Here is a 7,500-nt window from a genome sequence, read left to right as displayed (position 1 = left end):
TCCTCCTCTTCCTTCCTCCTCTCACTTCCTCTTCCTTCTCCTCCTCCTCCTCTCACTCCTCTCTTCCTTCCTCCTCCTCCTCTCACTCCCTCTTCCTCCTCCTCCTTCCTCTCACTCCCCTCTTCCTCCTCCTCCTCCTTCCTCTCACTCCTCTTCCTCCTCCTCCTCTCACTCCCCTCTTCCTCCTCCTCCTCTCACTCCTCCTCACTCCTCTCCTCCCTCCTTCCTCCTCCCTTCCTCTTTCCTCTCCCTCCTCCTCCACTCCTCCTCCTCCTCTCTTCCTCCTCCTCCTCTCCCTCCCCTCTCTCCTCCTCCCTCTCCTCCTTCCTCCTCCTCCTCTCACTCCCCCTCTTCCTCCTCTTCCTCCTGTTCTCCTCCTCCTCCTCTCACTCTCCTCTCTTCCTCCTCCTCCTCCTCCTCTCACTCCCTCTTCCTCCTCTTCCTCCTCCTTCCTCCTCTCCCCTCTTCCTCCTCCTCCTCCTCTCCCTCCCCTCTTCCTCCTTCCTCCTCCTTCCTCTCACTCCCTCTTCCTCCTCCTCCTCTCCTCCTTCACTCCTCCTCCTCCTCTCACTCCCTCTCCCTCCTCCTCTCACTCCCCTCTTCCTCCTTCCTCTCACTCCTCTTCCTCCTCCTCCTCCTCCTCTCACTCCCCTCTTCCTCCTCCTCCTCCCTTCTCCTCCTCCTCCTTCCTCACTCTCACTCCCTCCTCCTCCTTCCTCCTCCTCTCACTCCTTCTTCCTCCTCTCACTCCCTCTTCCTCCTCTCACTCCTCCTCCTCCTCCTTCACTCCCTTCCTCCTCCTCCTCCTCTCACTCCCCTCTCCTCCTCCTCCTCCTCCTCTCACTCCCCTCCTTCACTCCTCTTCCTTCCTCCTCCTCTTCCTCCCCTCTCCTCTCCTCTCTCCTCCTCCCTCCTCCTCCTCTTCCTCCCTTCACTCCGCTCTTCCTCCTCCTCCTCCTCCTCCTCCCCTCTTCCTCATCTTCCTCCTTCCTCCTCTCACTCTCTTCCTTCCTCCTCCTCCTCTCACTCCCCTCTTCCTCTTCCTCCTCCTCCTCTTCCACTCCTCTTCCTTCTCCTCCTCCTCTCACTCTCCTCTTCCTCCTCCTCCTCTCCTCTCTTCCTCCTCCTCCTCCTCTCACTCCTCTTCCTCCTCCTCTTTCACTCCTCCTCTTCTTCCTTCCTCCTCCTCTCACTCCCCTCTTCCTCCTCCTTCCTCCTCTTCCTCCCCTCTTCCTCCTCCTCCTCCTCCCACTCCTCTTCCTCCTCCTCCTCTCCTCCTCCTCCTCCTCCTCCTCCTCCTCTCTTCACTCCCTCTTCCCTCCTCCTCCTCCTTCCTCCTCCTCCTCTCCCTCTTCCTCCTCCTCCTCTTCCTCCTCCTCCACTCCCCTCTTCCTCCTCCTCCACTCCCCTCTTCCTCCTCCTTCCTCTCCTCTTCTTCCTCCTTCCTCCTCCTCCTCCTCCTCCTTCACTCATCCCTCTTCCTTCTCCTCTCACTCCCCTCCTCCTCCTTCCTTCCTCCTTCCTCCTCTCACTCCCCCTCTTCCTCCTCCTCCTCCTCCTCCTCCCTTCTCTCTCCTCCTCCTTCCTCTCTCCTCTTCCCTTTCCTCCTTCCTCCTCCTTCTCTCCTCCTTCCTCTTCCTTCCTCCCCTCCTCCTTCACTTTCCTCTTCCTCCTCTCACTCCCCTCCTCCTCCTCCTCCTCCTCCTCTCACTCCCCTCCTCCTCCTCCTCTCACTCCCCTCTTCCTCCTCCTCCTCCTCCGGTTCCATCACTTTTATTCTAAAACCTGACATCATTTCGTCATAATTTCATTCCATAAAACATCGATTAATTAATTCTCTCATCTTCATTCATCGTCTCATTCTTTTTGCATCTGTGTTTTCTTCGTCTTCATTTTCTCCTTTTTGCTATTTTCCTCGTCTTCATTTTGTCCTTTTTTACTTATTCTTTGATTTGTTCTTTTCTTTTCATCATCTGTTTTGTTCTTCTATTTCGTGTTTTTTTTCTTCTTTTTTAAGATTATTAACGTTCCTTTTTCTTCATCTTTTTATTCTCTCTTCTTTATCAAATGTTCCTCCTTCTTCTTATCTTCCTTTTCCACTTCCTCCTCCTCCTCCTGACCTTCCTTCTTATCTTCTCCTCTTTTCCCCTTTCTAATCCTATTTCTCTGTCTCCTTCCTCCTCCTCCTTCCCCCTTTCGCTCTTTTCATTCCTCTCCTTCACTTCTTCCTACCTTTCCTTATCTTTCCTTCTTTCCTCCTATTCCTCTCCTCTTCCTCCTCTTTTCCCTTTTCTTTTCCTACTTCTCCTTGTCATTCCCTCTTTCTCTTTCTCCTCCTCCTCCATCTCTTCCTTCTTTTCACTCTTTTCCTATTCCTCATTTTCCTTCTTTCATTTTCATTCCTAATTCCTTCTCTTCCTCCCCTCTTTTCCTTCTCTCCTTCTCTTTCCCTATTCATCCTCCCTCTTATTCTTCTTTCCTTTCTCTTCCCTATTCCTTATCTTTCTCCCTCTTTCCTTCTCTCCTTCTTCCCTATTCCTTCTCCTCCTCCTTTCCTTTTCTTTCCCTCTTTTCCTTCTCCTCCTGTTCCTCTTCCTACTCTTTCCCTATTCATCCTCCTCCCTCTATTCCCTTCTCTCTTTCTCTTTCCCTATTCATCCTTCTCCTTCTTTTCTCTTCTCTCTTTCTCTTTCCCTACTTGTCCTCCTCCCCCTTTTCCCTTCTCTCCTTCTCTTTCCTATTCATCCTCCTCCTTCTCTCCTTCTCTTTCCCTATTCATCCTCCTCCTTCTCTCCTTCTCTTTCCCTATTCATCCTCCTCCTTCTCTCCTCTTTCCCTATTCATCCTCCTCCCCCTTTTCCCTTCTCTCTTTCTCTTTCCCTATTCCTCTCTCCGGCAGTTAATTATCACGCCTCGTTGACTTTTGCGCGTCAGGAATGCGAGTGACGGAATGAGGAGATGGGGAAAAATGTGATAAAGATAAAAAACAGAGATAGGACGATAAGAAAGGACGGTTGAAAGGGAAATGGGGTAAATAAGATTAATGGGGGGAAATAGATGTCGATGAGGAGAATGTGATGGTTTGATAAAGGGAGAAGGAAATAGAGGGAAAGAGAGAGAGAGAGAGAGAGATAGATAGATAGATAGATAGATAGAGAGAGAGAGAGAGAGAGAGAGAGAGAGAGAGAGAGAGAGAGAGAGAGAGAGAGAGAGAGGGAGACAGAGAGAGAGAGAGAGAGAGAGAGAGAGAGAGAGAGAGAGAGAGAGAGACAGAGAGAGAGAGAGAGAGAGAGGGAGAGGGAGAGAAAACATGAGGGAGAGGGGGAAGGAAGAGAAAGAGAGAAGAGAGGGGGGGGGGAAGAGAAGAGAAAACAAAAGAATGAAAGAAAAAAATAAATAATCACGACAACAATTCTCAACCGCTATTTAAGTCCGAAACTCTGATCGTCTCGGCTCACGTCGTTGACCCAAAAAGTCGTAAAAAAATAAAAAAAATATCTAGAAAAAAATATACATATATAAATATCTAAGACTTTCAAAAAGAGGAAGAATCATCATCCATGACGATTCAAGTTATTTTGTGTGTTTGAACGAATTATAAGTTTTGGTTTTAAATACAAATAAAAAAGAATTCATTATTAAACATCTTATTAAACATATTAATGTTTGTCGTCTCTATAGGTGTCTGTATATATGTATATGTAGGAATGTACAGATAGGTAGATAATCAAACATATATTCTTAGATAGATAGATTGATACATAGATAGATAAACAGAGAAATAGACAGATAAGTCAACAGACAGATAAATACGCGTGTATGTGTGTTTTGTATATACATAAAAGAATATATTATACCATAATACATTTTTTATAATACATTATAAAGAAAATCCATCATATTATAATACATTATCATGATACATTATAAAGAAAATCCGATTCAAAATGAACACAAAGAAAAACCGCGGGATCTCTACAACGCGACCGTGATCTAACGCCGCTGACTTCGACACTGCGCGACCCGTACGCCATTAAGAGCAAAAATGTCGACCCTGAAGACGGCAACCGTGACGGAGGAGGGGTGGGGGAAGGCGGGGAAGGGGGGAGGGGGGAGTAGAGTGTGTGGGAGGGAGGGAGGAGGGAGTGGGAGAGGGAGAGAGAGAGGGGTGGGGGGAAGACAGGGGGAAGGGGGAGAGTGGGGAGGGGGAGAGGAGGGTGTGGGGTGGAGGGAGGAGGGAGTGGGATAGAAAGGGAAGGAGGGTGGTAGAGTGTATTGGGGGGAAGGGGGGAGAGGAGGGTGGTAGTGTGTGTTGGGGGGGAGGAGGAGGGAGTAGGGGGAGGGACAGAGGAGGGTGTGGGGTGGAGGTAGGAGGGAGGGAAGGAAAGGGGGATGGTAGAGTGTGTTGAGGAGGTGGGAGAGGAGGGTGTGGGGTGGAGGGAGGAGGGAGTGGAAGAGGGAGGAAGGAGTGAGGAGACAGGGCAGGAGGGTGGTAGAGTGTGTTGGGGAGGGTGGGGAGAGGAGGGTGGTAGTGTGTTGGGGGAGGAGGAGGGAGGAGGGGGAGGGAACAGAGGAGGGTGTGGGGTGGAGGGAGGAGGGAGGCAAGGAAAGGGGGATGGTATAGTGTGTTGAGGATGTGGGAGAGGAGGGGTGGGGTGGAGGGAGGAGGGAGAAGGAGAGGGTGGAGGGGGTCGGAAAGGAGGGGGGGAGGTAGAATGTGTTGAGGAGGTGGGAGAGGAGGGAGGAGGGAGTGGAAGAGGAAGGAAGGAGAGGGGGAGAAAGGGAAGGAGGGTGGTAGAGTGTGTTGGGGAGGTGGGAGAGGAGGGTGGGGGGAGGGAGAGTGTTGAAGGGGAAGGGGGAGGTAGAGTGTGTTGAGGAGGTAGGAGAGGAGGGTGAGAAGGAGGGGGAGGGAGTGGAAGAGGGAGAGAGAGAGGTGGGAGAAGGGAAGGAGGGTATTAGAGGTGTTGGGGAGGTGGGAGAGGAAGGTGCGGGGAGGGAGGAGGGAGGGAAGAGGAGAGGAAGGAGTGGAGGAGAAACGAGGAAAGAGTGTTGGGAGGAGAGGATGATAAGGAGAGAAGGAGGAGGGAGGGAGAAGGAGGGATGTGGGATGGAGGGAGGAGGGAGGGAAGCGAAAGGAGGGATGGTAGAGTGAGGGAGAAGGTGAGGAGGGGATGGGGTAGAGGAGGAGGGAGAGGGAGAGGGTGGGAGGAAGGAGGGAAGAAAGAGAGAAGGAGAGGAGGAAGGAGAGGAGGATGAGGGAGGAGGGGGAGGGAGGGAAGAGGGGGAGAGAGCAGAAAGGGAAGGTGGGAAGGAGAGTGTGTTGAGGTGGGAGAGGAGGATGTGGGATGGAGCGAGCAAGAGAGGGGTGAGAGAGAAGGGAGGATGAGAAGCGGGAGAGAGGAGGGAGGGATGAGAAGGAGGGTGGAAGAGAGGAGGTGAGAAGAGAAGAAGGGAGTGGATGAGAAGAAAGAAGGAGAGAAGCGGTATAGTATGTTGAGGAGGTGGGAGAGAGGGTGGGAGAAGGAGGGAGGAGAAGAGAGGGAGTGAGAAGGAGAGAAGGAGAGGAGAGGAGGAGAAGGAAGGGAAAGGGGGGTGGTAGAGGAGGGGGAAGGAGAGGAGAGGAAGGAGAGAATTCAAGGGAGAGTGAGGAAGCGTTATTTGCTATCATTAACCTGCTAGGATGAGTAAATTAGAAGGAGAGGATGAGAAGCGAGAGAAGGAGAGGATGAGAAGCGAGAGAAGGAGAGGATGAGAAGCGAGAGAAGGAGAGGATGAAAAGCGAGAGAAGGAGAGGATGAGAAGCGAGAGAAGGAGAGGATGAGAAGCGAGAGAAGGAGAGGATGAGAAGCGAGAGAAGGAGAGGATGAGAAGCGAGAGAAGGAGAGGATGAGAAGCGAGAGAAGGAGAGGATGAGAAGCGAGAGAAGGAGAGGATGAGAAGCGAGAGAAGGAGAGGATGAGAAGCGAGAGAAGGAGAGGATGAGAAGCGAGAGAAGGAGAGGATGAGAAGCGAGAGAAGGAGAGGATGAGAAGCGAGAGAAGGAGAGGATGAGAAGCGAGAGAAGGAGAGGATGAGAAGCGAGAGAAGGAGAGGATGAGAAGCGAGAGAAGGAGAGGATGAGAAGCGAGAGAAGGAGAGGATGAGAAGCGAGAGAAGGAGAGGATGAGAAGCGAGAGAAGGAGAGGATGAGAAGCGAGAGAAGGAGAGGATGAGAAGCGAGAGAAGGAGAGGATGAGAAGCGAGAGAAGGAGAGGATGAGAAGCGAGAGAAGGAGAGGATGAGAAGCGAGAGAAGGAGAGGATGAGAAGCGAGAGAAGGAGAGGATGAGAAGCGAGAGAAGGAGAGGATGAGAAGCGAGAGAAGGAGAGGATGAGAAGCGAGAGAAGGAGAGGATGAGAAGCGAGAGAAGGAGAGGATGAGAAGCGAGAGAAGGAGAGGATGAGAAGCGAGAGAAGGAGAGGATGAGAAGCGAGAGAAGGAGAGGATGAGAAGCGAGAGAAGGAGAGGATGAGAAGCGAGAGAAGGAGAGGATGAGAAGCGAGAGAAGGAGAGGATGAGAAGCGAGAGAAGGAGAGGATGAGAAGCGAGAGAAGGAGAGGATGAGAAGCGAGAGAAGGAGAGGATGAGAAGCGAGAGAAGGAGAGGATGAGAAGCGAGAGAAGGAGAGGATGAGAAGCGAGAGAAGGAGAGGATGAGAAGCGAGAGAAGGAGAGGATGAGAAGCGAGAGAAGGAGAGGATGAGAAGCGAGAGAAGGAGAGGATGAGAAGCGAGAGAAGGAGAGGATGAGAAGCGAGAGAAGGAGAGGATGAGAAGCGAGAGAAGGAGAGGATGAGAAGCGAGAGAAGGAGAGGATGAGAAGCGAGAGAAGGAGAGGATGAGAAGCGAGAGAAGGAGAGGATGAGAAGCGAGAGAAGGAGAGGATGAGAAGCGAGAGAAGGAGAGGATGAGAAGCGAGAGAAGGAGAGGATGAGAAGCGAGAGAAGGAGAGGATGAGAAGCGAGAGAAGGAGAGGATGAGAAGCGAGAGAAGGAGAGGATGAGAAGCGAGAGAAGGAGAGGATGAGAAGCGAGAGAAGGAGAGGATGAGAAGCGAGAGAAGGAGAGGATGAGAAGCGAGAGAAGGAGAGGATGAGAAGCGAGAGAAGGAGAGGATGAGAAGCGAGAGAAGGAGAGGATGAGAAGCGAGAGAAGGAGAGGATGAGAAGCGAGAGAAGGAGAGGATGAGAAGCGAGAGAAGGAGAGGATGAGAAGCGAGAGAAGGAGAGGATGAGAAGCGAGAGAAGGAGAGGATGAGAAGCGAGAGAAGGAGAGGATGAGAAGCGAGAGAAGGAGAGGATGAGAAGCGAGAGAAGGAGAGGATGAGAAGCGAGAGAAGGAGAGGATGAGAAGCGAGAGAAGGAGAGGATGAGAAGCGAGAGAAGGAGAGGATGAGAAGCGAGAGAAGGAGAGGATGAGAAGCGAGAGAAGGAGAGGATGAGAAGCGAGAGAAGGAGAGGATGA

The sequence above is a fragment of the Penaeus vannamei genome, chromosome 36, assembly GCF_042767895.1.
Source record: "Penaeus vannamei isolate JL-2024 chromosome 36, ASM4276789v1, whole genome shotgun sequence".
NCBI classification, from domain to species: Eukaryota; Metazoa; Arthropoda; class Malacostraca; order Decapoda; family Penaeidae; genus Penaeus; species Penaeus vannamei.
This window is presented reverse-complemented; position numbering follows the sequence as displayed.